Below are 25,041 nucleotides of genomic sequence, written 5' to 3'. Positions count from 1 at the left end.
AGCATATCCATGGCCCCACCATCGGGCTTTCCCGGGGACCCACTGATCTAATTCATTGCGATACCAAATGGGCTGCATGAGCGCAGCAGACAGAGTGGTTACCCAATGCCTTTCTGCTGCAGTTGTGCCTATATCATTTTGATTTAAAAAATTCAAATGTAACTGTGCTCTTGGAGATAGAACTCCTCCATCTCCCCCTTTTTGTTTTAAAATATTATTTTTTAAGTTCTGATGAGCCCGCTCTACAATGGCTTGTCCAGTAGGATTATAGGGGATTCCAGTTACATGCTGAATAGACCATAATGTGAAAAATTATCGAAGGGAGATGCTGAGATAACTGGGTGCATCGTCTGCTTTAATCTTATCTGGAATTCCCGTTATGTTAAAGGCTTCTAACAAATGATTTTTGATATGAGAGGCCTTTTCTCCAGATTGTGCAGAAGCCCATAAGAATCCAGAATAAATATCAATAGATACATGAACATACTGTAATTTCCCAAAAGAGGAAACATGAGTTACATCCATCTGCCAGAGTGCATTGGGCGCATTTCCTCTTGGGTTATTTCCTATAGGCTAGTGAGGACCTTGTAGTGAGCTACATTGAGGACATGGATTTAGAATTTTCTGGGCCTCTCTATGAGTAATAGTAAAATTGGAAATAAGTGCCTAAGCAAAATGGCTGCTGCTGTATGGGGAATGAGTCAGCACCAGTATCCTGACGGCTACTCTCTCAGTTCTCTCCCCAGGCATCTCCAGCTCACTCTGCCACCGACTTTGCCAAATCCCAGGAGTAAACCCAGAAGTTAACGGACTGAGGAAAGCGATGTGAATAAGCTGCTTAAAGAAGTAGGAATAGAGGAGAGAAGATGGCGGAGGAGTGAATGGGAGTCACGCTGGCCTCCTACCAAGACGAAACTGGAATTGCGACTAAATAATGGAGTAATCACCTGGAAAACAATGGAACGATAGTGGGAGAGGAGCCTTGGAGCCGCGGACAGTGGATTCAACTCACACATCCCAACAGGTGAGAAGTGCGGTGGAAGCTCGAGAGGGTGGGCTGGGTGCCCACGGGCACTGGCACCAGAGGGACATTGAAACGGCCAGTTAGCGTCCCCCTGAGAAGAACGGGGTCTGAATCATAAATAGGGACCCCTAAACTACAGCAGCTAAAACCAAGAAAATACAGACAAAGCACTACCCCAAAAAGCTTAGGGGCGCTCTCTGCCAGAGACAGGTGGTTGGGGATGCAAAGAGACATTTAAAGGGCCAACGCAAAAATTGCAGTGGCAGCCACCCTCCTTGATCTCTGGATAGAGGTGGCAGCAGGGTGGGCTGGTGCCTGGGAAAAGAATGGTGAGGAAAACTTTGTGAAGAGAACTGACACAGTGGCCGGTGGAGCCCGGGTGATGGCGCGCCTCCCACTCTGCAGCTACCATCTCACTCAGGCATATGGGAATCAATTAACCTGTCTTTTGTGCGCTCCGCACACAGCTTGTACGCGTGTGAGCTACGGGGCTGAGTGCAGACTGGCTGGGAGAGCCTTGAGGAGAGACTGGAGACGGAGGCATTGGGGAAAGAACGGGAGGAGGAACTGGGGAGTCCCGACTCCCTCCCTGTCCTGTAGTCTCCATTGTGGGCTGGAAAGGCATGCCCCCAAAGAGGCAGAAGCGGGGCGCACAGGAACCAGACTGCCTGCGATTGAAACGCAGGCCACACAGAGGGTGGATCCCTGGCCGAAGGGGCCACAGAACTGCCCAGAGACCCCCGAGGAGAGACTAGAAACGGAGGCATTGGGGAAAGAGCGGGAGGAGGAACCGGGGAGCCCCGACTCCTTCTCCTTGCTGTAGTCTCCATTGCGCGGGAAGAGGTCACACCCCCAAAGAGCCAAAAGCTGAAAAGCACACATAGACACCCCAAAAACACCCAGTGCAGGCGCACACACTTGCGCCGAGTGACCAGGGAGGGTTGGCGAGCATGTGTGTGACCCGCGCAGGCTCACGAACGCTTGCACCCGCGGGCAAGGCCTCCCACAGATTGGCCCTGATACGGCCTGCGAGGGAGTGCACAGAGCGGCAAGGGCAGGCGTAAATTGACCCACCCGCCCGCCATTGTGGAGCGGCCCACAAAATTAGTAGATCCCCGGCCAAAGGGGTCACAGAGCTGACCAGAGTCCCTGGAGAAGAGACCAGAGACAGGATTAACCGGAGAGTCCTGGAGCTGACTTCCTCCCATTTCTGTAGTCCCCATTTGGCGAGGGCAAACAACGCACCCAAAGAGCCAAAAGCGGGGAAAACACACAGTAGAAGACCCTAAACTGACCAGTGCCAGGGAGCTCGCCGGACAGGGGGGCCAGAGGAGTACACGAGGTCACGAATAAGCCCCCTGGTCTGGGGCAAGCACATGCGAGCCCAGGAAGGCAGAGGATCCTGCCGCGCCCGGAGCACGCTCAAGGAGCCGGCCTGAGAGTGCAGAGCGATCTCAAAAAATAGCCCAGGCCTGAACAAAGGGGTCACAGAGCTGCCCCAAGCAGGAGTCAGACACAGACAGTAGACTCCTGGAAGGCTCAAACAAACAACCCAAGGTCATATAGGGTCAACAACTGACATCATCAGAGGAAGACCCAGAAAGAAAAGTAAAGGACAAAAATGCTTAACAGACTCTCACAAAAATGGGAAGAAAAAGAAGTTCCCCCCAAATGAGTGGAAAAGGGGACTCCCCACAGAGAGAGCTAAATGAAATAGAGGCAAGGGAACTATCAGATATTGAATTCAAAACAATGGTTCTAAGGAAGCTCAATGAGCTCAGCCAGCTCAAAGATAACTATGAGAAACTGCAGAGAACTATCAGGATCTTACAGCAAACTATATCAGCCTGGAAAAGGACATAGAAACTATCAAGAAGACACAAGAGGATATGAAGAATATCATTTCTGAATTGAAGAATACAGTAGAAGGAATCCAAAGCAGGTTGGATGAAGCCGAAGATCGAATCAGTGAGATGGAGGATGAGGTAGAAAACAGCTCCCAGAAAGAACAAGAAATGGGAAAAAGACTCAAAAAGAATGAAGAGGCATTTAGGGAAATGCAGGACAACCTGAAACGCAATAATATCCGTATAATAGGGATACCAGAAGGAGAAGAAGAGGAGCAAGGGATAGAGAACCTCCTCGAAAAAGTAATGATGGAAAATTTCCCTAATTTGAGGAGAGAAAGGCTCTCATGGATCCAGGAGGCACAGAGGACCCCACTCAAGAGGGACTCAAAGAGGTCCACTCCAAGACACATCATCATTAAAATGGCAACTATCAAAGACAAAGAGAGAATCCTCAAGGCAGCAAGGGAGAAGGAGCAAGTAACATACAACGGGGCCCCGGTACGCCTAGAAGCTGACTTCTCAACAGAAACACTACAAGCCAGAAGGGAATGGCAACAAATATTCCAAGTCATGAAAAGCAAGGGCCTACAGCCAAGGCTGCTCTACCCAGCTAGGCTCTCCATTAAAATAGAAGGGGAAATATGGAGTTTCCCAGACAAGAGAAGGCTAAAAGAATACATCTCTACCAAACCAGCACTCCAAGATATGCTAAGGGGACTGGTTTAAGAAGATGAAGGAAAAGAATGAGAGAGAGAGGAACACAGGTACAAAGAGAAAAGATGAGTAAGTTTCTATCAGTAATATCTCTCAATGTGAATGGACTAAATGCCCCAATCAAAAGACACAGGGTAGCTGAATGGATAAGAAAACATGACCCACACATATGCTGCCTACAAGAGACCCACCTCAGAGCAAGAGACCTACACAGATTGAAAGTAAAGGGATGGAAGAAAATATTCCAAGCAAATGGGCATGAGAAAAAGGCCGGGGTTGCCATACTTGTATCAGACAAAGTAGATTTCAACACAAAGGCCATAAAAAGAGACCCAGAGGGGCACTTTATAATACTTAAAGGAAGAATCTATCAAGAAGACATCAACATTGTAAACTTATGTGCTCCCAATATAGGAGCCCCCAAGTTTATAAGGAAATTGTTGGATGACTTCAAAAAAGATATAAACAGCAACACACTGATAGTAGGGGGTTTCAACACCCCACTGTCAAAAATGGACAGATCTTCCAAACAAAACATTAATAAACATATTGTGGCGCTGAATGACACACTGAATCAGAGACTTAACTGACATATATAGAACCTTACATCCCAAAGAAGAAAAATACACATTCTTTTCAAATGCTCATGGCAGTTTTTCAAAGATAGACCACATGATAGGACACAAAGCAAGCCTCAGCAAATTCAGGAAAATTGAAATAATACCAAACTTTTTCTCAGACCACAAGGGCTTGAAACTGGAAATCAACCTCAAGAAGAAACCTCAAAAACTTGCAAACTCATGGAGACTGAACAGTAGACTATTAAACAATGAATGGGTCCACAATGAGATAAGAGAAGAAATCAAAAAGTTTCTGGAAACAAGTGAAAATGAACAGACAACTGTCCAAAACCTATGGGACACAGCAAAGGCAGTCCTGAGAGGGAAGTTCATAGCAATACAGGCTTACCTAAAAAAGATAGAAACATTTCAAATAAAAGACCTAACACTACAACTTCAAGAACTGGAGAAACAACAAATAAATCCCAGAGCAAGTAGACGGAAGGAAATAATCAAGATCAGAGCAGAACTGAATGACAAAGAGATGAAAAGAACAATTCAGAGGATCAACCAATCCAGGAGCTGGTTCTTTGAAAAGATAAATAGAATTGACAAGCCTTTAAGCAGACTCATCAAGAATAGAAGGGAGAGGACCCAAATTAATAATATCAGAAACAAAAGAGGAGAAATAACAAGTGATACCACAGAAATACAAAGTATTGTCAGAAATTACTATGAACAGTTATATGCCAAGAAATTTGAAAATCTTGATGAAATGGACAAATTTTTAGAAAAGTATAATCTTCCAACACTGAAGGAGGAAGAAACAGAAAGCTTGAACAGACCGATAACAGCTGGGGAAATTGAAGCTGTAATCAAGAAACTCCCAGCACACAAAAGCCCAGGGCCAGACGGTTTCACAGGAGAATTTTACAAAACATTTAAGGAAGAGCTAACCCCTGTCCTTCTCAGACTATTCCAAAAAATCCAAGAGGAGGGAAGACTCCCAGACTCTTTCTATGAGGACAGCATCACCCTGATCCCAAAACCAGATAAACACCCTACAAAGAAAGAAAACTACAGGCAATTTTGCTGATGAACATAGATGCTAAAATCCTCCACAAAATATTGGCAAACCGCATCCAGCAATACATTAAAAAGATTATCCACGACGATCAAGTGGGATTCATCCCAGGGATGCAGGGATGGTTCAATATACGCAAATTAGTAAACGTGACACATCACATAAATAAAAGAAAGGACAAAAACCACATGATCATCTCGATAGATGCAGAAAAAGCATTCGATAAGGTACAGCACCGATTTATGATCAAAACACTCAGCAAAATGGGAATAAATGGGGCATTCCTCAACGTAATAAAGGCCATATATGAAAAACCTACAGCCAATATCATACTCAACGGGCAAAAACTGAAAGCTTTCCCACTAAGATCAGGAACATGACAAGGATGTCCGCTCTCACCGCTTCTTTTCAACATCGTATTGGAAGTCCTAGCCACAGGGGTCAGACAAGAGAAAGAGATAAAAGGCATCCAAATAGGAAAGGAGGAAGTAAAGCTATCATTGTTTGCAGATGACATGATAGTGTACATAGAGAACCCTGTAGACTCTACCAAAAAACTCCTCAACCTAATGAGTGAATTTGGCAAAACAGCAGGATACAAAGTCAACATCCAGAAATCAAAGGGCTTTTTGTACACCAGCAATGCAATAGAAGAAGAAGTCAGAAAAAAAAAATACCATTTGATACAGCAAGAAGAAAAATAAAGTACCTAGGCATAAATTTAACCAAAGACGTAACAGACCTGTATGCAGAAAACTATACAACATTGAAGAAAGAAATTAAGGAAGACACCAATAAATGGAAGCATATACCGTGCTCATGGATTGGAAGAATTAATATCATCAAAACGTCCATACTACCCAAAGCAATTTATAGATTCAACGCAATCCCTATTAAGATACCAATGACATATTTCACAGAAATAGAACAAACATTTCAAAAATTTATATGGAACCATAAATGACCCTGAATAGCCTCAGCAATTTTGAGAAAGAAAAACAAAGTAGGAGGGATCACAATACCAGACATCAAACTCTACTACAAAGCCACTATACTCAAAACAATCTGGTACTGGCAGAAGAACAGACCCATAGACTAATGGAACAGAATAGAAAGCCCAGAAATAAGCCCAGGTCTCTATGGGCATCTAATATTTCACAAAGGGGGCAGAAGCATAAAATGGAGCAATAATAGCCTCTTCAACAAATGCTGTTGGGAGAGCTGGACAGCTACATGCAAAAAATTGAAATTGGATCATCAGCTGACACCATACACAAAAATAAACTCAAGATGGACAAAAGACTTAAATATAAGTTGCAACATCATAAAAGTCCTAGAGGAGAACATTGGCAGGAAACTCTCAGATATCCCACGTAGCAATTTTTTCACTGATATGTCTCCTAAAGCAAGGGACATAAAGGAAAGAATAAACAAGTGGGACCTCATCAAAATAAGAAGCTTCTGCATGGCTAAAGAAAACATCAGCAAAATGAAAAGGGAGCCAACCATATGGGAAAATATATTCGCTAATGATACATCAGATAGAGGTTTGATCTCCAAGATATATAAAGAACTCACTCGACTCTACTCCAAGAAGACAAACGATCCAATCAAAAAATGGGCAAAAGACCTGGGCAGACGCTTTTCCAAGGAGGAGATACAGAGGGCCCAGAGGCATTTGAAAGGATGCTCAGCATCACTAGCCATCAGAGAAATGCAGATCAAAACCACCATGAGGTACCACCTCACACCAGTCAGAATGGCCATCATAAACAGATCCACAAACAACAGGTGCTGGCGAGGCTGCGGAGAAAAGGGAACCCTAGTACACTGTTGGTGGGAATGCAGACTGGTGCAGCCACTATGGAAAGCAGTGTGGAATTTCCTCAAAAAGCTGAAAATGGAACTGCCTTTTGACCCAGTGATTCCCCTGCTGGGACTATACCCTAAGAATACTAAAACGCCAGTACAAAAGAACCTATGCACCCCAATGTTCATAGCAGCACAATTTACAATAGCCAAGTGTTGGAAGCAACCTAAGTGTCCATCAGTAGATGATTGGATCAAAAAGTTATGCTACATATACACAAGAAATACTACGCAGCAGAAAGAAAAAAAGAACTACTAAACTTCGCGACAGCATGGATGGAACTGGAGAGCATTATGCTAAGCAAAATAAGCCAGGGGGCGAAAGACAAATACCATATGATCTCACCTATAAGTGGAACCTAACCAACAATACAAAGATGCAAGGAAAATAAGACCAGCAACACTGAAAGGAAAAGAAATCAATAGAGACAAGAGGGAAGGAGGGAGGGGGGACGGGGAAAAGGAAGGGAAGGGGAAAGTCAAGGAACATATAGCAAGGACTCATGGACAAAACCAAAGGGGAAGAGCTGAGGGAGGGAAGAGCTGAGGAGGGCAAGGGAAAGTGGTCAGGGGTAGGCAGAGACAAATGTATTTGAAAAAATAAATTAAAATTAAATTAAAAAAAAAAAGAAGTAGGGAAAAAAAAAAGGAAATAAGACCGCTCTTGTTGGTATGACTGTGAAAATCTTTTGCTTGTTGTACTGTACCTATTAATAATGTATCAATTGTGCCATTACCTGCAGTAATAGGTCCAGGTAACCCAGAATGTGCTCTGACACGAGTAGTGAATAGAAGATTGTCACGAGATCTAATTAGCATTTGAAGTTTTTGAAAATAAGGCTAGATTGGAGACTGAGAATCAGTCCAATGCACTGTTTCAATAGCCTTAACAACTTGTTCAGCATATTGAGAATCGGTGATGATATTAACAGATGGGGGAACATCTGTTAAGAGTAATATAATGGCAGAAAGTTCTGCCTGTTGAACTGAAGTACAGAAAGACTGCACTAGGTTAGTAGTGGGTCCATGATATCCAATCATGCCTTTTTTATTGGCATCAGTGAAATAGGTAGCTGCTTTTGGAATAGGATCAGTGCTAATTAATGTCGGCAAGATCCACTTTGTCTGTTTCAAAAATTGTACTCTTTTATCACCGGGATAATGATGAGAAAATTCACCTAAGTAATCAGCACAAGCAATTTGCCATACCATAGAATTCTGCATTAAGGACTTTGATTGTTTCATAGGTTAAGGTACAATAATTTCCTCAGGATCTTTAGCACTTATCTGCTTAAGGCGATGACGTGCTTTCCAGATAAGTTGTGTGATTTTCTCTATAGAAGTGACAAGTTTCTTACCTTGTTTACGGGGTAAAAATAGCCATTCCAGAACACGTTGAGATTGCCAAAAAATTTCTGTGGGAGAGTTTACAGGGAAAGATAATGAGACTTATTTTCTGGAAAGGATCTACTCTATCTAAATATGGACTTGCCATTTGCTCTTCAATTACTTTTAGTTCCTCTTTGGCCAGAGGGGTCAATTCTCTTGGGCAATCCAAAGCCGAGTCTCCTTGCAATATAGAGACTAAATTCTGCGTGGCATAAGTTGGGATTCCTAAGGTAGGTCAACGCCAACTGATATCACCTAATAATTTCTGAATATCATTTAAAGTTTTAAGTTCATCAGTCCTAACCTTTACCTTTTGAAGCCATATCTTATTCTTTCCATTTTATGTCCTAAATAAAGGAAAGGTTCCTGTTTCTGTATCTTTTCTTTAGCAATTATTAGACCATATTTTGACAAAACTTGTTCTGCAATTTTAAATATATCATTAAGATAATCCATGTTTTCTGCTGCTAAAAGAATGTCATCCATGTAATGAATAATTAAACTTTGAGGGAATAATTTTCTAATTTCTTCTAGAGGTAAGTTAACAAGCTGCTGGCACAAGGTAGGGCTATTCAGCATACCTTGTGGCAGTACTTTCCATTGATATCTCTGAGTGGGTTTCTGATTATTAACTGAAGGAACTGTGAATGCAAATTTTTCTTTATCTTTTGGATTTAGAGGAATGGTAAGAAAAAAAAAAAGAGTCTTTTAGATCAATAATAATTAGATGTCAATTTTCAGGAATCATACTGGGTCGTGGTAGTCCTGGCTGCAATGGGCCCATAGGTTGAATTACTGAGTTTACTTTTCTTAAATCTGTTAACATTCTCCATTTTCCAGATTTTTTCTTAATTACAAAAACTGGAGAATTTCATGGGCTAGTAGTAGGCTCAATCCTATTTTGTTCTAATAATTCCTGAACAATGCTCTCCAAAGCAGTAAGCTTCTCTTGAGTAAAGGGCCACTGTTCTACCCATATTGGCTTATTAGTTAACCGTGTTAATGGCAGGGCAAAGCTTTGAACAGCGGCCCCTAATAAAAAGGATTTGAATTTACACTCAGTAATTGCCTCTGTTCTTTAGATGTGGAAGGAATTTGAAGAGATACTCCCCACTGGCTAAGTAAATCTCGGCACCCAAAATTAACTGCAGTGGAGGCCACATAGGGTATAAGATATCCCTTTGGTCCTTTAGGGCCTAAGCATTCCAAGGTATTTACTCTCTGATAGACAGTATTTAAAGATCCAATTCCAGTAAAAGTAGTTGGTACTTCTGCTTTAGGCCATTCCTTAGGCCATTGTTTCATGGATATAATAGAAACATCTCCTCCAGTATCTAATAGTCCTACAAAAGACTGTCCATTTATAGCCACTGCCAATTGAGGGCGTTGACCCAAAAATGTTTGCCACCAAACCTCATTGTCAGGCCTGCCAAATCCTCCTTTCCTTTTAACTGGAGCAGTCTTATTTTTAACATAAGGTAACAATAGTAATTGTTCAATTCAATCTCCTTGTTTAATTTGATAAGATTGAGAGGTCTTTAACATTATTAGAATTTCTCTCTGATAATCACTATCAATTACTCCAGGGAGTACTAGAATTCCTTTAGTTGTGAGGCTACTTCTGCCCAACAATAGTCCCACAGTTCCTTTTGGAATAGGGCCAAAGATCCCTGTTTTAACTTTATATACTCCATTAGCTGGAATAATTAAAACACTTTCACCAGCAGGTATATCTAAGGCTGCACTGCCAGTAGTTGCATGGTAAAGGGCGCAGACTCTCCAACATTCTCTGGAAAATCCATAGTGGTTTGGAACTGCTGAAATCCCGTATTCTTCCTGCCCGGCCCCGGGATGGGCTGGGCCCCCTCGGCCGTCTCCGGCCCTTGCTGCAGGGGCACTCCCTGCTTATTGAATTTTGAATGACATTCATTAGCCCGGTTCATGCCTTTTCCGCACTTAGGGCAAATTCCTGGTAGATCATTGTCTTCTTTTTGTCCTTTTTTATTTCCTTTTTGTCCTCGTCCCTTTCTGCAATCTTTTCTTAAATGTCCCAATTTTCCACAATTGAAACACTTGGTTTGATTGGTTTTCAGGGAGGATTGCAAAGCTACTGCTAATAAATTGGCCTTCTATGACTCTGATCTTATATCAGCACAAGCTTTAATATACTCCTCTAAGGGAGCATTTTGAGCCTTTAAAGGTCGCAGAGCCTTTTGACACTCAGAATTAGCATTTTCAAAAGCCAAAGTTTTAACTAAGAGCTCTCGTAAATCAGCATTTCTCACTGTTCTAACAATGTGAGTACGCAGTCTGGCCACAAAATCCACATATGGCTCTGTGGGCCCTCGAATAATTCGTGCAAAGGATTGGTATGCTTGCCCTGGCTGTTCAACTCTCTCCCAGGCTGTCCGCCAACACAGCTTAGTCTGTATGACAGCCACATCATCAGAAAGTAACTGAGCCGGTATTCCTACCCATTGTCCCATTCCTGTTAGCTGATCAGCAGTTATTTGGAGAGGAGGATTCAAAGCTTGATTTTTCCTTTCCTGAACTTGTGCCTCATCCATCCACCAAGTTCTCAGTTGGAGATATTGGCTAGCCTCCACAATAGTGTTCGCTAAAACATCCCAATCATCAGGAACCATCCTGAGCTCATTTCCCACGCCTTGCAATAATCCCATCACATAAATGGATTGCATACCATATGCCATGACTGCTTGCTCTAATTCTTCAATAGTTTTAAAAGAAAGAGGAGTATGAGTGGCTTGCGCATATCTATTTGGAAATTGAGGATATTGAGGTTCTGGAGGCATCTGCTGCTGCACCACAGGATGAACTTCCACTGCCTTAGCATAAGCTCCCAAATCCCCTCGTGTCTGCCTCGCGCTCCTGCCCTCATCATCGTACTTCCTTACGGCAAAGCCAAGGTATTTTCATTATTAATACCTCCTCCAAAAAATGACACATTCCTCTCAGAAGGAGGAGCAGTAGGAAAAGTGGGAGCTGCGGGAGGCAGATCAGCAAGTTTTTCATTTAATTTAGAAATCAAATTACACAGCGTTCCAATCTGGGACTCTAATCCTGTCAACATTTTCCAGGGTGTGCTCTCATCTTCCTTTTCACTTTCAGAGGTCTCGGACTCAGAGTCTGATTTTTGCTCTACTTGCTGGAATAAAGGATAAAGTTGTTCCTTCAGTTCTTTCGGGTTTTCTTCCTCAAATAACTCTGGCAAGTGCCACTCACTGTTATTGGGAGTGTTTTTTGGAAGTTTAGGAGAGCGGGACCCCGCCGCCTTAGGTATGGGATGAGGAACAGGCGGTAATGGCTGGGATAATATTTCATCGGCCGACTCGTATTCCCTTGGTAACTTAGTAGAGGGACGATGTATTTCCCCATCTGTTACAGCTCTGGCTTCCACCGAAATCTCGGAGTCAGACCGTAAAGGCTCTATAGCCAAAGAAACCAAATTACATAAAGACCAAACCCAAAGTGCTTCCACACTTTCAAGGTTATCGCAGCCTTTCCCTGGGGGTTAAACCAATAACAATGTTTCCTCACTAGGACAAAAAGTTCTTGGCAACGTTTCTGTTTCACCTTTACTCCAGCTCCCTTCAAAAGCAAGCAGATTCCTCCAGCATATTCCGCCTCTGCTGACAGGGAATTCCCCTTAACCCTTCACTGCCGCCACTGGTCTTGCTTTCCTCTGAGCATACTATTCCCCAGTGGTTCAGTCCCGCCGTTACTTACCAGACCAGATCCAATTTCGAGCCCCACTTGTCGCATTACCAGTGCAGCAACAAACTGAAGAGGCAGGAGACTGAATGCTATAAGCAGCAGGGGACTTAGCGGGCGAGACCAAATAAGCCTGGAGCGGAGGGAAAGCATCTTACTTATTATCAGGCTTAAACAATACAAAGAATGCAAGCAGATTTGAGAACCACCTGACCTGATATTTATCAAGACTGCAGGGACGTACATTAATCTAGTTCCTAAAGCCAGCTCTTAAGAACCCTCAAGGAAGTGCCATGCAGAGATAACACTCGTTGTCTCTTGGTGGCCTTCCACCTCCCTCGCTGGCCAGTGTGCTGGTCCCGTGAGGATGTGCAGACAATGAGCTCCTTCGTGCAGGCAACTCTCTTGGCTACATGCATCCATCTTCCACAATGGACAATTAATGTTTTGCCTCAAAAACTAAATTACCTACCTGAACAATCAAAATCAGTGCAAGAAACTCCCAGGCCCCCCCCCTCGGGTGGCCAATCCACACCTCCCTGCCCTGGACTTGAGATCACTTCTTTGTTTCTAGATGAGTTGGTGTCAATCCAACAGGACTTGTAGGTAAGGACTTTGCCTCCTCACTCCTCACTCTACATCTGCAACCAGCTCAGGGACCAGCACTCAATGGCTCTTTCATGTAAGAGAGGACTGATGCTGAATAAAACAATGAATGAATGAATGAATGAATGAACGGTTCAAATCTCTACAGACACTGGAATGTGGATGCAGAGTCTTAAAAGGCTTTGGCCACACCTGTTCTCTGTCCATCAAGAGGCTGTGACCCATGTTCCAAGGCTAAGACCACTAGCCCTTAAAGCATCCACAGGAGGAAAGCCTCAAGGTGACTAAGGGCCTGCTCTGCCAGGGAAGGGGTTCTGGTCCTGCCAGGGGCAGACATAATGTTTTGGGTACTGGGGTCTTTAAAGTGACCTGTAACCCCACTGCTGGCCACAAAGGACATTACGGGCTCGCCAGAACTTCCATGTGCCCATTGCCTCCTCCTCCACTCCATAGACATGCACAGCTCTTCTATACCCCTCTGCCCAGCAGGCTCCCGGGTTCTCCTGCTACCACGACTATCCAGGACTACACGCCTAAGAAACAGGAAAGGCCACAGAAGTCAGTCAGATCCAGGACACCCCGCCTCTGTGCCCTCCCGTCAGGCACCTGACCACTCAGCAAGCAGGTTGGCCCCCGGCCCCCACCCCCTGCCACCTGCAGCCTCTGGGATTCTTACGGAAAGCCAGACTCAAGACACGATTCAGGGAACGGAATAACCCTTTATTCACACGCGCGGGCTCAGAGGAGGCAGTCTCCAAATTCTGAGTCCCGAATCGGGGTTAGATAGGGGTTTATAAGCCCTAGCATTCCGGCGGGAAACGGATGGGCTTCCCAGGTGGGGGAAGGGATTAGCATTCAGGTGGGAGATTGATGAGATTGATGTGCTACCCAGGCGGGGGAAGGGATGTGAAAACGGGCTACAGAAACAGATAAGCAATGATTAACAGTTAACCTGGGAGGGGTCTCTAGCTAGGCTGTTCCTCTTAAATCATCTTGCCCTTATCAGGATGACCGGGCTCTGGGCGCCGGGGAGGCCACTGCGACCTCTCCGTGGCGCCTCGGGCAGAAGCTGAAGAGGCGGGACTCCGATCCGCCTCCCGCCCAGGCATCCCGGCCCGGCCCTGGGCTGGTGCTGGACACCCGGCCCTGCCGCGGGGACTCCAGCCCGCGCGCTCCCTCCCCAGCGGAGGAGCCCCTCTGCCTTTCGCACCCTTCCCCCAGCCTGGGGCTCGCAGCCCTCTTCAGCCCCGCGGCGGCCTCTCCCTGGCCTCCTGCCTCGGTGCCGTCTCCTCCCTCCCCCTCTCCAGCCTGCGGCTCCCCCAGCCGGACCTCCCCAGGCCCTCCAACCCCTTCCAGCAACCTGCACCCCCAGTCCCCCAGCGGCCGCCGGTCTCCCCCTCGCCCTGGGTCTCCCTTCCACGCCTCTCGCAGGGTCCCACGGACCCTTCCCCTGAGGACACCAGGGGCTAAACTGCAGGCACCTGAGCCTCTGATGGTGCCTGCCCCGCCGCGCTCTGGCTCCTTCGCTCCGGGGCACTCTCTTCCCTCTCTCCTTACCGCACCCGCCCCTGCTCTCCGGTTTCCTTTTCCCACCCTGCTGTGCCTTCAGGCCCCCGCCCCTCGAAGGGAGCGCGCAGCCAACGGGGATTGCCCAACATCCCAGGAAAGTCCCAGGGCCAAGGGCCGTCCTCTGAGTCCTCAAGTGCACTGCTGGTCCCGCCAGGAGCCATCCTGCCCTCCGCGCCCAGCCCTGCCGGGAACAGCCGCTTCCTCTGCCTCGCCCTCCCCGGCCTCCCGCTGCAGCCGCTCTCCCCCCTGCACCGGGACCCCAGCTCGACCACCCTTCTCCTGCGGGATCCTCAGACCCTCCTGGCCGCCCCTTGCCCTCCCTAGTCCTTTCGGTGTTCCTGCCCCGGAACCAGCCCCCAGCGCTCAGCCCCATTCCTTCCTGCCCCGCCCCGCCCCGCCCCGCCCCGCCCCGCCCCGCCCCGCCCCGCCCCGCCCCGCCCCGCCCCGCCCCGCCCCGCCCTTCTCCAAGCCCACCCCTCCCAGGACAGACACCCGGAGCCCCGGGCCTGGCGGCAGACTCTCCTGGCAAGTTCAGCCGGCACAGATTCCCCGGCAGAGCTGGCTCTTCTGCTCGCTGTGGAGGGAGGAGCCGTCGGCAGTGAACTGCTGGGGTTTTCTCTCACCCGACCGACCGGGGCCTGGGGTGGGACAGGCTCCTGGGCTGCAGATGCAGCCCCCAGGGCAGGGGCAGAGGCAGAGGCAGAGGCAGAGGCAGAGGCAGAGGCAGAGGGAGAGCACAAGGGGGGGGGGGCCTGGCCTGTGGGAGTGAAGAGGCTTGGAGTGCCCTGCGCCTCAGAGCGGTCAGCCTCCTCAGGACCTCCGGGGCCCTCCCCGCTCAGGGGGAGAGAGCCCTGGGCTGTGCTGCTGAGGCACTCAGGGACCCCCGGGGTCACGCCCTGACCCCACCTCTGTCCACTCCGGATCGCAGGGGGCAGTCCAAAGCCCAGCCAGGACGCGGAGCTCCGGGCAGTGCCCACCCACGGTGACAGGCCAGGGTGGCGAGGAGCAGGCGGAGCCAGGAGAGGCCCTCAGCAGGGACCCCGGCCTGCAGCAGGCTTGGCAGGTTCCCAGGGGAGACGAGGGCGCCGCCACTCGCCACTCGGAAAGGGAACACCAGAGGGAAGGCATGGGACGCTGCTGTGGCCCTAACAGGCCCCTGCTCCCCAGAGCCACACTGCCAGGGGGCCCAGCAGCTCTGAAGCCCCGCGGAGCCTGGGGAGCGCAGGGGTCACCCGAGACCGAGACCCGGTGGCCGGAGCTCCTCGGGCCCCAGGCAGGAAGGGGTCCAGCCAGGCTTCCCCCTTGCTCGGAAGTCGGCAGGCGTTCTCGGAGCCCAAGGCCTGTGCGGGTGCTCCCCACGCAGGTAGGCCACTGCTGGGCTTGGCCATTCAGGGCAGCGGACTCGGTCGGGGGGACAGCGGTGGCAGGCACAGGCTGCACGCTGGCCCCCACAAGCCCGCCCTGGGCCCCTTCCTTCCTCAGGGAGCGAGCCCCCCTGATATCTGGACATGCTTTCACAATGGAACCAAATGTGTCTTCCCTGCCCTGGTATTTACAGCTTCACAGAGTTTTTGGTTTTATCCTCACGTGGGTTGAAAACCTTCCAAGGTTTCCGAATCTTGATATTTTCTATGGTGTCTGTCCCCGTGGGCTTAAAACGGTTTCTAGCGAGAAAAGGATGTCTTCCTCTTGGTGTGAAATGGAGGAGAAGGTTTTCACTTCCTCCTGGAGAAAGGTTGTGGGAGAAATCCTACTTCTTGGGTGTTTCTGGGTGCAAGATTCGGGGGTCTGTGTTACTGGAAATTCTTGTGGAGAAAAATAGGACCCTAACTGAGGTCTATGAAGCTGAGGTAATATTTTGTGCACACGGATAGGGCCCATGCCGTTTATACACTTGAATGTGCATTCGGGGATACCGGGGACTGTCTCTTACAAACCTTCAGCGATGCGTCAGTGACTGCCAATCAGCGTGGAAACAGTATTACAACCTAATCCAAAGAGCCAAAGAGCCTGGGCGGATTCTGCCCATTGTTCAAAGGGCAGCTTGACAGCAGAAGATACAATGATGGAAACCATCTTTCAGGAGAGAGAGAGAGAGAGAAACACAGAGAGGTTGGTTTTGGTTTCTGTGGGTTCTATTCCCCGCCCCTGGGGGCTGCCTCCCTCCTGGGGCCTCTCTGAACCACAGGACCTTTGGCGCCCCCCTCAGTGAGGGGCCTGGGGCTGCCATTGCGGTGCCCTCACCACTCGTCTGTCCATTCGCAGGCTCGGAGCTGAGTCTGTTTTCTGCTCTTCAATGTGATACTTAAGTTACCAGCCTCCAAGTCGGCCCTTCCTTCGTTCCAACATGTGACTGGCCCAGGAGGTGCCTTCTCCTTGTGATTTTAAGGGAAACGTTTGCAAAACCAGGTGTCCTCAGTCTCCCTGAACAGACCTCACCCTGAGTGTCGTCATGATTAGCAGCTGCATTGGGAAACCTTCCGTACTTTATGGTCGTCAGCGCCTCCCAGCCCTGGGGGGAAAGGGGCTCTCTGTGCATAGGAATGAGTGACAGAAACAGCGAGAAATCACAGTACGTCCAAGGACAGTGATCTGTATAAAAGCTGAAAATCATACGAGACTCCTCCAAAATCCACATTCCCAAGCTAAAACATAATCATCTGTCGCTTTCACCGTTTCCTAAGAGCTGAACTACCGAGAGTGATATTGATGGTGAACTAGAAAAATAAATTCTGCATCGCATTCACTAATAATTTTACAATGGTTGTTTGTTTTCCTTAAAGGAACATTCCAGTGCATTGTTTTAACTTTACCATGCTGTACAAGTTTCCTCCGTCAGTAGCTATCTATGATTTTGAGACCTAGTAGGAATTATTGCTCTTTTCCCTTTAAATCTAAAAAGCAAAACTAGAGGCAACAGGCTTCAGGGTTTGCACCCCAATCGCAGGAGCAGGACTAGGTGAGTCCTGGGCCCCTTGGTCCTCAAGAGAGACGGGGGCACCTGCGTGCTGTCCTTGAGCCCTACTGTCCCCTCGATTGTGTGCCGATTGGCGGGGCGGCCACAGCTGGAGGAGCCTGGGGCTGCCTCTGGGGTTTAGCGCCAACCCTCCGCCAGCCCACAGACCGGGGAGCCCGGGAAGCTCAGTCCCTCCAGGAAAGCGCCTGCACCCGACAGGGCAAGCCTCCTGCTGGGCTTCCTGGGGCAGGACCCGCCAGTCCCCACAGTGTTGGTCACTGATGCCTGCAGGCCCTATCCTCCAGGGGGCCCTCACCCGGTCGCCCGAACCTCCGTCTGGCCCTCGGAGGGTCCGTGAGGCGTCTGATTTGGTCACCGGGCACCCTGAGTGGCTGGACCCTGGCCAGCGTGGCCTTTGGGCAGGGCAAGGTGGGAGTCAGGAGTCAGAGACTGGCCAGGAACACAAAGTGAGAGCGGGGGCCCAGCCGGGGCGCTGGCATCTGAGATTAACCCCCGGTGAGAGATGAGGAGGACCAGTCCCTGCGCCCAGGCAGGGATTCTGAGCGGAAGCCCCCGCCAGCGACAAGGTCTGGGAGGATGACACGGAAGCCAGGCTGCATGCCCAGCTCTGCCTGCCCGCCCCTCACAGGTGCCTGATAAACACCCGCTAATTGGATGAGGACACCAGACCACACAAGTCTGTCACAAGTCTGTGACACCTGGGGGTCAGGTCACGTTCCTCATAGACTCAGGGGCACTGGTGTCCACAGGGGAGGAACCAGCAAGTGCCCACGGCGGCCCCAGGGATGAGCCCTTACCCCTCGTGAGGGTCGACCCCCATTCATTCCCCCCCACGTCACAGCCCTGCCCATCTCCACCTTGTGAGTGACATCTCTCCCTGGGGCGGGCCTTGGTGACAGCCTGTGCCCTTCCTCTTCTCAGGGCCACCTGACCTGGAACAATCTCTGGACTCTCATCCCCAGGGGAAGATACAGCCAGGGGAGGAAGGAGCCCCCAAGACCTCAAAGGAGTCAGGGGGCAAATCCCTGGGCGGGGGGCCCTGGTCTGTGGGGACACCCGGCTGGGGGCCCTGAGCCCATCTCACCAGCCCAGGGTGTCCTGAAGGACAAGGGGCACCTCCGTACAGGATGGGCCGGGCGACCAGGGTCCATGTTTTCCTCCATCTCAGAGGGGCTGAGGATCCCATGGGGAACCCCCTCCGCTAACAGATGAACCCACGGGGGCCCCTGCGTGAGTCTCCATGGGAAGCTGCTCCCGCTCCTGGGCCCTGGGGGGAGGCCTAGAGCAGAGGACAGGCAGGGACACAGGCGACTTGGATGTAACTCCTTAAAGCTGTGATGGGGGTCACATGGGGCACCCTGGGCATTAGATCCCCAAGCTGGCATCGTGTTCTATTTCTAAAGATTTTATTTGTTTTTATTTATTTAGGGAAGGGAAAGGGAGAAAGAAAGAGAGGGAGAGAAACATCAGTGCACGGTTGCCCCTGGCACGCCCCCAACCGAGGACCTGGCCCAAAGCCCAGGCATGTGCCCTGCCTGGCGATCGAACCCACGCTCAACCCTCGGAGCCACGCAGCCAGGGCAACTTCATGCTTTGAAAACCTCCCAAGAGCCCTCACTCACCACATCCTTCCTTGAATCCTCAGGAACGGAGAGCTCCTCTGGGGGGACAGTTCTCCTGTCACGGGGTCACCCTCCCCCCGGGCTCACTCTGCCCTGGGATAGTGTTAGGCAGCCTGGGACCCAGGGATAAGGCCAGTCCCTGCCGCTCACCCTGGCGGTCAGAGCCCGGCTCTGCTCAGGGCTCAGGGTCAGCTCCCTCCCTCTGGACCCTGGGCAGCATCCCTGCTGCAGCCCTGACCTTGGATGCAGGTCTCCTCCGTGCCCTCCCGGGGGCAACATTGAGACACCCAGGCGACAGGAAACTGACACACCAACCCGGATGTGTCAAAGGAGGTGGAAAGGGAGCCTGATTTACATACCACTGACCCTTCTGGGTCCCTAGAATGTGTCTGCTCTGTCCCACCCACCGTTTCCAGAGGCCTAGGAGCACCTGCTCTGTCAGGGGGCCCTGAGCACCACCCGTGGGGAAGGCCGGGTGACCACAAGTCCCCAGGCAGACGACAGAGGCGGCCCCCATGGTCAGGGAGCACGTGGACAGGATGGGCCAACAGACACGCGGGAGGGGGTCTCCCTAACATCATCTCCCTCAAGGACCAGGGAGCGCACAGCCACCTGACCGCCCGCCACAGGCCTCTCTTCCCAGCACACGCAGGACCCCTCTCCCTTCACAGCCACGACCGGCGGGTCCTCCCAGACTCCTGGTCCTGGTCTCTGTCCCTGGAAGCAGAAACCAGGCTGGTGACACCTGAAGACAGGAGGAGGGGTCCCCCACCAGGCCTCACCCAGCTTGGCCCTGTCTCACCCCAGAGTCACCACTGTGACCTTCCTGCTGGGAGGAAACCCAGCCTCCCCAGGGCACCTGAGGACCTGGGGGAGACCCAGGGACCAGCTGGGTTTAGTGTCACAAATATAAATAATGGCCCAGGATTGGGGACTCCAGGGACCGGCTCTGTGGTACTGACATTGCAATGGCCAGGACACAGCACAGGTCAGCAGTGGGGCTCAGGGGGCGGGTCATCGCCCCCGGGGTCAGCGGTTCCCCTCGGCGTTGCCACTGAGAGTGCTCTGCAGACCGGCATGATCGGCGCCCTCACAGCTTGTCAGAGGGAGGCTGTGGGGTCCACCAAACACCTGCTGAGCCAGAATCTGCATTTGAGCAGGACCTGCAGACCCTCCCTGTGCATGCAGAGGGGGAGGGGCTTCCCCACCCCCACACCGTTGGGTCTCAGCCTGGCTGGGCGTCCAGGTTACTGGACAGCTGCACAAGCGGCATTTCTGAGGTGTCACCTGGGCGTGGTAAGTTTTAGGAAGTTCCACAGATGATCGGTTCCCAGAGGGCCACCTCCCTGTGACAAGAGGTCCTATTATAGCCCCTGGGCTTCTGCTCTGAAGAGAGAGGCCAAAGGGGATGAGAGCGGGCTGCCGGGGGGTGGGGGGCGCTGTGCACCCACACTGAGCTGCGGGGCAGGCCCTGGACACCCCCGCCCCCAAGCTCGAGCTCGTCCAATGGTGACTGAAGGAACGGACGGCCCAGCTGTTACCCAGAGGAGTTAGGCAGGACATCTGCGCTGCTCACTCAGTCCTTCAGTTTGGCTGAGAGAAGAATTCGGATCCAGCAACTCAATTAAAGAGAAAGTTTCTTTAGAAAGTCACAGAGGTAGAAGTGAGCTGTATTAAGTGGGCTCAGGAAACAAGTTACGGAAGCAAAAGGAGGGCCCTTGGAGTTTAGGAGACACCACCTTGAAATATGTGCCTTGAGGGAAAGGAAAGGGCGGGAAAGGCGAGGGTGTGCTCGATGCTTTCTTTCCTTCCTCTGGCACACACAGCATCGTCTTCTTCGTTTTGAGCCCTATGAGTGCTCACAAGCCAGTACTTTAGTCGAATGGAGCACAAGCTGGGCCCTTTTGTCTTGTGAGAGTTTAAAACAGCACAGACCCTGCTATTGTCACCCAAGAAACACCTGAGAAATATCAATTTCTCCAAAACCTATATTCAGAAAAAAATGAAAATATTCAAAACTTTTTCCTTCACTTTGCAGCAATAAGAAGGCAGCAGCGCCTTGCCAGAAAAAAAGTTTTATGAAACTCACTGTGACAAATGCACTAGAGAAAAGAAAATCTAACTTTAGGAGACCTGTTAAATTATTTCAACCCAAGTAACACCACAGCCAGAAACTGTTTTTTCAATTTTGACCTAACGAGACAGGAGAGACACGTTTCTCTTCTCCCAAAAGCAGTTCCGCGGACCAAGGGCCCCCCCACCCCCCGCCCCGAGGAAGAAAGGGCAACTGGACGGGGCTGTGGGGACGACTTGCCCTCTGCGCTGCGACGGCTGTTTCCCTGCAACCAGGGGCACTGGAACGGCCCCCGCGACTGTTGCCTAAGCGCAGGGAAGGTACCTCCAAGTGGCCTGGGCTTTGGGGAGAAGGACACTGTCCCAAGGGCAACGTGGGGCACTGGCTGGACTCATTGAAATCAGGGGGCTGAGGAGCGAGAGTCCAAGGGTTGCAGGTGAACCCAGCGCTCACCAGGCTCCCCACGGGTTCTGGGTGCTGGCCGGCTCTACCTGCACACGTGGGATTTGGGCAGGCAGGGCCCGTCTGAGAGACACGGGAGACGGTGCTTGGCCCTTCCCTGTGCTGCGCCCTTTCGCAGTCAGGGATCCCCAGTCTCCTCGCAGAACCCCACCCGCCCTACACGCTGCGGGCGTCCTTGCCGCGGGCCCCTTCTGGTCTCCACTGGCTCCTTTCCCCAGTGGTCTCTCCCCCCTGTCTGGGCACCAATAGGCGCGTCTGCGCGCTGAGCTCCTGCCTGCCCGCCGGGCCAGGGAACGGACAGAAGCACAGAAGCGGGGTTGCCCTGTGATTCTCAAAAGTCCCTGAGGGCCTCTGCGGCGGAGCTTAGGACTCCTTCTGAGACAGACGGGAGGCCCAGGGGGGAGGACGGGGCCCACAGCGCTGTGCTCACAGAACCTCAGGCTCTTCGCTGGGACAGCCGGGCCCCAAACCTGGGATCCTCCCAGGTCTGTTTTCTGCTCACCAGCTTCCCCACGGGTTCAGAGTTGTGGCTGGTTCCACCCGCACGTGAGAGTTCTGGGGAGAAAGGGCCTGCCTAAGACGAGACAGGGGTCCCCTCCCTTCCCTGTGGTGCTCCCTGTGGAGTGACAGCTGCCTAGTCTCCTGTCCCAACCCTGTTCCCTGCTGGGGTCCTGGCTGAAGGTCCGTCTTAGTCTCCTTCTGCTCCTTCTCACCCTGGCCTGTCCGCCTGTCGGCATCCACAGCCCCGTCTGCTTGCTCAGCCCCCAGCGGCCCACTGGGACTGGGGCAGGACAGGCCTGGGGGCAGGGTGGGACCCTGGAGGTTTCTAAGGGTCTCTGTGGCAGAGCTCAGAGGTCTTCTCAGGCAGGGAGAGTCCGGGTGGGACAGACAGGGCTGACCACACTGTGCCCACAGACCTTCAGGCTTATGACTGGGATGCCCAGGCCCCTGACGCTGCGCTCCCTCCTCCCCCTGCCCGTTGTGTGCTCCATCGCCAGCGCAGGCCGCCGCCCCAGGCGCCAGTAACCACACGTGGCCATTTCCCACCTTGATCCCCTGTCATGCAATCGGCCCATGTGAAGTTGCGAGAACACCCCAACACACAAACACAGGTTTCAGCAACTGCAGTTTTAAAAACCTTTTTCTTTCATTTTAGGTGGACAATGAAGTCCCACGACTGAGAGGCAGACATTAATTGAACAGTGAGTAACCACACAATTTTATAGTGTGACTTGAGAGAGTGATAAGTTCTACTTACAAAAATAAAGTGAGAGCAACCGCCAGGGTGAGTGAGGGTAGGAGAGCTTTATGTTAGGGAATGCGACCAGGGAAGACCCTTCGAAGAGCTGACATCTGAGTAGGCTCTGAAGGCAGGGAGGAGTAAGTGATAGGGGAGTTGAAAGAGTAATTGTGGCAAAGGACCGGCACGTGCAAAGCCAGTTCCGTGTCTTAGCCGACCAACGAATACGTCAGTGCGTCTGGGTTATTGGTGAAAGCGGGGTTCTTGCAGTGCCGAAAGGAAACACATTTCCTGAGGCCCGCACGGGAGGATGGGGCCCTGGGGTATGGGTTACTGAGGGTGTACAATGAATGGGCTTCCCCTCCTGACTTTCCAAAGTCCCGTCTTTGTCCTTCTCCCCATGGGAAAAGTCCACCCCTGTCTTCTGTGGGGTCAGAATGATGGCCACTGCTCAGAGATCATGTTCCACGTTGAAGCCCAGGCCAGGCCAGCGTCCAGCGAGCTCGGCGTGTGCCTCCAGCGGCAGCCCGATGCTGTGCTTCCGAATGCAGGGTCCCTCCTGGAAGCCAGGAGCCACGCGGCTGCTGAGGCCAAGCGGCCTGGAGGGAACAGGGGTGTGTACCGTGCAAGTGTGGGTCTCAAGCACGGGAGAGGAAGAGCTGCTTTCTTCCCTGGGTTTCTGTTAGCTTGGGTTTGGGATGGACTGGGAGCCTTTTCAACTTGGCCAATGGGCGTCCCAAACTTCTGGGGGCTTGGGAGGGGTTTACACCCCCTGGTTAGACCGACAAACTTCTATGGTTCGTCACTCACCTCTCCCACTGCCTTGCCCCCGAATTCATCTGGCACCAGAGAGAGGGAAGAACAGTGTTAATGCCCTTGGCAGACCAATGCTGCAAACCCTGGGGTGTGGAGATGCAGCTTCCTGGCTAGCGAGTCGGCTCTGTTCCCCAGTTTATTCATCTCAGCGCCTTCTTTCCTTTCCCCTATTTAGGGCGTGCATTCAGATGCTGACATGCTAACATGGCACATTGTAGGTGCCATGTATGCAACATGGTAACATTCAGAGAAACACCAGAAGTGGCTGGCAGTTTGGAAGAGCAGGGCAGGGTCAGGTGCAAGTTGTGTCGGTCTCGAAGAGGTAGTGAGCCTTGAGGTTTATGCTGAGTGGCCTGGGCCCCCGCAGAGGACTTTGAGCCTTTCCTCTTTCCTCAGCAGCCTCCTGCAGAGGCTCTGGACATCGGACCCGCTTCCTCTTCCCTGAGACGTTGCTGCCTCCCGCCGACGGGTGTCTTGAACACTAAGCTGAGATGTGAGCCCTGGCTTAGGGTGAGGAGCAGAGAGGGCAGCAAGTGTTGAGGAGAGGCCGAGCACCCCGGTGGAAGGTGTGGTTCAGGGTAACATCCAGTGACAAAGGAGAGGGTCACTGGAGCTGGGGGAGGTGGGTGGGGAAGAAGAGAAAGCTATTCCTCCAGATGTGGGCGTGGTCCCCAGAGGCAGAAGGGTGTCTTGTAACAAGGCAGAAGAGACCTGAATACTCACATGGGTGTTTAGCTACTGAGACCTAACATTGGACTTTGGGCGGTCCGTGGCGGTGTATGCACTTGTATAGATGAGGAGAAAAACACAGAAAAGCATAAAAATAAAATAAAAACCCAACGGAGCTCAGGGGTGGGGTGCGGTGGAGGGAGAAAGAATGTGTCCCTAAACAGACATAACCAGAGGGACACACTGGGTCTTATCTCAAAGGCGCATTAGCCCAGTTTGGGACTCGGTGGCCCCAGGGAAGCGGGTGACGGGGCCCTGGCACTGGGGTGCGGGAGCGACCGGAGGTTTAAGGAGACGAGCCCCCCTTCTCCGTACCGGACCGCAGGGAGAGCGGAGAGGGAGGCGGTGCACCAGAGAGGCCTGGGCGTCTAACTGCGGGGTGCCACCCATACAAAGCCCGCAGACGTTCCTGAAGTGGCCGATTTGGAAAAGCACCTGGTCCATCCCAAGCCCAAGACACTGTAACGAGAGGATAGAGAGCAAGTAGGGGTGGGTGGGCTCTGGAGCCCTGCGTGTAAACTGAAGGCTGGAGGGAAGGAGGCGAGCTTTACTGAAGTGGGGGTGGGGGGAAACTAGCGTGTGTGGTGTCAGGTCTGAGAAGCGTTTGGAAACTCCACCCACGGGAGGGTCAGAAATAGAGTGTGGGCTGGTGTTGGGGCAGAGCCCGGGGCCCAGATCCTCCGCCGGGTGGGGACTGGACCCCAGGGCCTCAGGCCTGACCTGA

The sequence above is a fragment of the Pteronotus mesoamericanus genome, unplaced genomic scaffold, assembly GCF_021234165.1.
Source record: "Pteronotus mesoamericanus isolate MK-2021 breed Mesoamerican mustached bat unplaced genomic scaffold, CSHL_Meso_final contig_34, whole genome shotgun sequence".
Classification (NCBI taxonomy): domain Eukaryota; kingdom Metazoa; phylum Chordata; class Mammalia; order Chiroptera; family Mormoopidae; genus Pteronotus; species Pteronotus mesoamericanus.
This window is presented reverse-complemented; position numbering follows the sequence as displayed.